Raw genomic sequence first — 5183 nt, forward strand, 5'->3', positions numbered from 1 at the left:
GAATAATAAGATTATAGAAAATACAAATTACATTAAGGATTTCAAGCTTTTATTGTTTAATAATTCAGTTTTAAACTTAATTAGTAAACAATTAACAAAAATAGACAAACAAGTGTCCGGTTTATAACAACAATTGACTAATGTTTCCGGGTAGGTTTAAGAATTAAATACTCATTCGATACTTTCATAAACAAACTCTGCGATCACGGACAAAGATGTATTCAGCATAAAGGGTTTTATGTAGTACACTAATTGTTTACCGGAACCAATTGTTACTAAATAAACAGAAATGACTAGACAATGGACTCAAGTTTTTTGGTACAAAAACTAAATACGTACTTAAATCCCTAATACCATCAACAGATAAACGAACAAAGATGTTTTTTACGTAAAGGGCTATAGTGCACTCAATATGGACTGTAACTAATTGATACTGAATGCATTTCCGTATGAATGTATGTACATGTCGATACAATAACATGTTCGTTTAAAGAGAGCCCATTTTTACTTTATTTTATATCAAGAACAAAGTATTTTTTATTTATACTTTTTATACTCAAGAAAGTGGTGACTGCAAACAGTTCGTCTTTTGAGCTCGGTCATCGCAGTTCATAATATCGGTACATCGCAGTTCATAATGTCAGAAAAATTAATAGAAGTTGTGCGACAGTACGAATGTGTCTATGACGTCAGATCCGTAAAATATAAGGACCAAAACATTCGCAATGAAGCTTGGGAGGAGATGTCAAAAAAAATATGGGATACACCGTTATCGATCACTGTCAAGCGTCGTCCGAGCGTCGACGAATTGGTATATATCACCGTCAAGTTAGTATAAACAATTCTATAGAATTTCAACGAGACCGCTCCGATCCCGCACGATCCCGTAAGATCCGGCGTATCGTACCGGGTATGACCCTACAATTTGTGTGTGTTTAAAACTATCTAAAAAAAATATCCCGCGTATAGCATACCGCTCCCTCGCTGTGTGATCGCGCCCTTATTGACTGCCGGTGCATACCGTGCATCTGTGCATCGCACCGTGTATCGTACACAAGCAAGCTTCTCCGTATGACCGCATCTCTTATACACGGCATATGTACATATGTACATACATATACATATATACAATAATAATTAAATACAAAATATAACGAAATTGTTTTGTTGTATTGATAAAATACTTAAGTATGTATGATATTGGCTATACCTATTTTTGATATTAAAAACATATAAAATTATTAATGCACGATGTACTTCAATAATTGAAATTATGAAAAAATATTTACTTGCTCAACTTAAAAAAAGACAATCTGTGATTTATTGGATTATTATTGAAAAAAAATTGGTTGATAATTTTTGTCATGAACATTTTTTATCGTGAATCAACTTTCTTTGGGTGTGACTGGATATTAGCATCATCATTTACAGCCATTCATCAACCACTGCTGAATAAAAGCCTCTCCAACACACTTCGAATCGTCTCTGTTTTGCGTCTGTCATCCATCGCAACGCAGACATTTTCCTTTCTTCGTCTACTCATCTTCCTTGTAGTCTTCCTTTCACCATCTTATTATACATTCTCTCGGGTACCATTCTAACACTTATTTTGTTTACCTTTCGTCCATTCTTCTAGCTACATGACCCGCCGATTGCCATTTTAATCTCTTCACTCTCTCCATTATATCCACTACCCTTGTCATACTTCTCACCCACGTATTCCTCGTTATGCCGAGTATTCTATACTAAGTCTTTACTTCTTTAAATGCCTTGGAATCTGTGTAGCATTTTAGCGTTCAATACCAAAGTTTCACATCCATACGTTATCATTGACAAAAAATATTGATCGAAGATCTTTTTCTTCAGGTAAAGAAGCATTTTTGATTTGAAAACGGCGTTCATTCGCCCAAATGAACTTCATCCTAATTTCACACGTCTCTTTATTACTCCTTCTTTGCTATCAGACATATCTATAATTTGTTCTAAATATGTAGATAATTATGTACTTACGTACATATTCTATTGTATTATTATCTAATTTAATGCTACCAGGCATGCGATAGCTACATACATATAATCTTGCAATTTGATTAGAATTAATATTTTTCCCATCAACATCACATTGACCCATTGAACTTTTCCTTTCTGTGTACAGATCTGATATACATTTTTTTTTCACCAGGAAGTATTGTCAGGAGTGAAAACACCATAACGAGCATTGTCGCACCTCGTAACAATCCAAGATAAATCAATACCTTATAAAATAAAATCGAACTGCCAAATATTGCTGACGCCGACCCAACTCAAGCTCACGACAAAGTTTAGGAATTTTTTACTTGACACAATTATGCGTAATAAATTACCGTAGCGCATCAATAGAAGACGCGTAAGCCTCGCTCGTATATTAATCATAGCCGACATAGATACCATAAAACAATGGTTTTGAAACCCCTTTACCCCACCTACGACGGGCGAGCAGCCTAATATCGCCATATTGCGTACCCGCACACATACACACATACCCACACCCATACACACTTTGGGGCCAACCCGTTATTATGAAATTTCAGGCTAGTGTAGTAAGACCATACATAGTATACATACATACATATACATATATGGCATTGTATTCAGACTGTAAAGTTTAAGCTGCGGGCCCACCCCCTGCTCCCGCCCTACCGTTAGACCTTCCGCGCATAAATACACTCATACACGTTCGTAGATAGATAGAGATAGAGGAGGTCGCACACACGCAGCATCTTCGCCACCGCAAAAGCCGATATGGGGAAAATGCTCGTGCACGTTACCCTACCGGGATTTATGCCTTTGTTGGGAAACGTCAATTTTTTTCACCCAACCCCCTTCTCGAAGGTTGCTTATCTGCCGAGGTTTTTACGTGGGCGTTTGTGTTTGTGTGTGCGTAGAATTTTCACCGAGCGATAACGTTCGATGTGTATTATAATATATCAAGAGTGCGGTGGGTAATTTATCTACGTTGATTTTTTTCCTGCATTTGGGTCAGGGGGTGTTTCCTATATTTTTTTACCGCCCTCCCCGTATTATCAATCCCGCTTAACAATATCTTTCTCCTGGCATATTATGGATAGGATAATAAATAAAGGGATACGGAAGGGGAAGGAGGTGCCTACTTAAAAATTGATATCTGGAGTTTAAGATTTTTTAATGGAATCAAAGACAATTACAAATATTAGGAAAGTGAAAAAAATGGTTTTATTTATAAATAAAAAATACAAATCAAATCAATGTATTAAATTACAAATCCAGGAATGATTTGATGAATGAATGAATAATTGTATAGATTCTTTTTTTCATCGAACATCCCCTAACCAGGGCACCCAACCCTTTTGAGGTTGGGAGCTCTTGTTTATCTACATTATCATGGTGATCGACTATTTTGTGCATTTTTTTTAGAATTTTAAAGTTAAAAATATTCATTTTAAAAGGCAAAATATCATTGAGTAACTACAAAAACAAAATAATTTTAATATTTTCGTAATTTTTTTTGTAAATATGTCATAAACGCATTTTAAATATCAGTATTGCTGCATTCGGGTGGGTTGAGGATCCAAGTAAGAGGCCAAAGTCGTTTCACAGCATTTATTGGTGATTCAGGAGATACACGCACAGTGCTCCGTCCAGAAATGCCTTGATATCGCCTAAGTATCCGTTTATAAAGGACAGGTCGCTCAGGGAATCTTCGACGTACGGTTACTTTCCTATTGTTTAGGCATGTACCCGGATATGTATTCCCACGACACTCAGTCCCACGCTATCGCTGTCACTTCTGAGAAGGGACCGGCTGCCGTTCCTAAGCCAATTCGGTGGTCATTGTTTAGCCTACTTGCAGTTAGCCTGGAGATAATTCTCGAAAACCAATTATAACGGCGGCTCCTTTTAGCATACGCTCCAGTATTTTTCTATATTCCATAAAAAAGAAGATTTCAACTGTGTCAATGTAACGTCATTTTGCAATCCAATCAACTGTAATTCTAAATTTTCCGCATCCATTGGTAAAATCATTGCGTTGCTTTTCGATAGGCTTAGGATATTATTTTGTATTTAAAGGTTCATGTTATAAAAAACTGCTTATTTTAAGTCAGAAAACTTGTTTAATTGATCCAATATTTCTTGTTTTAAAAGATATTCCTTGTTTAGTAGATAGGTTGCACTATTATCCTTTCTCTGAATTTAAACTGTTCTTATTTCAGGTAATAACTCCCGAAACCTAACAAAAACACATTCTTTGCTCAATCACCTTCATTGTGAATCAGCAAATCTTCGTGATGTGTCTCAACTTCATCCAAAAGAATTTTAATTTTTTTCCCTATAGCGCTTTGCAACTAATATGTACATATGTACATACAGTTAGTGTTGTAAAATTCTCAGTAATAATCTTTTGAAGAATATTCTTCAAACCGAGAATTTTTGAGAATATTCTTTTTTAGAGCTGGAAGGCATTTATGCTATTGCACTGCAATTTCAAAAAATGGATTAATTCACGTGAACAGTAAGATGAGGGAAGACACGAATAAAATTAATTAACTAATGTTAAAAACCTAATTAATAATAATCTTTAACATTTTGCATTTCTTATTTACAGAGAGAGGATAAGAAAATGTGACTTTTGAGCAGTTGGCGAAACACAACAGAAATGTTACGCCTATTATGTATTTAGTTATGTATGTAGTGTTAAAATATTTGAAGACTTCGGAGAAAAACTTAAAACAACTTATTTATAGATCTGGAAGCAAAAAAAAAACAAACTGATATTTTAGTGTAACTCGCATTGTTTATTTACCAATTTTAATCGTTTCTAAACTTAATAAATTTACGATTTCATATTATGTAATGTGTCTTAAAAGTACGTACTGATGTAAAATAAAAATTAAAATACCCAAACTCATACAAAATTTGTGTTAAAAAATTTCGTCGAAAACTATGAAAGTAAATTGACTAATTCATGTGAACGGTAAAGATGAGGGAGGAAATGAATAAAAGTAATTTATTAATGCAAAACAATTTCATTGGAATATATTCACAAAAGCAATAAAAATATGTATAATTTAATGTTTCGAGAGTTAATAAGCATTGTATTCCTGTGAGAATTTCGCAGAAAAATGTCATGGTGGTAGTGCGCATATGTTAAAATGACGAAATGACAC

This window comes from Arctopsyche grandis, chromosome 8 (genome assembly GCF_051622035.1).
Source record: "Arctopsyche grandis isolate Sample6627 chromosome 8, ASM5162203v2, whole genome shotgun sequence".
In the NCBI taxonomy this organism is placed as follows: domain Eukaryota; kingdom Metazoa; phylum Arthropoda; class Insecta; order Trichoptera; family Hydropsychidae; genus Arctopsyche; species Arctopsyche grandis.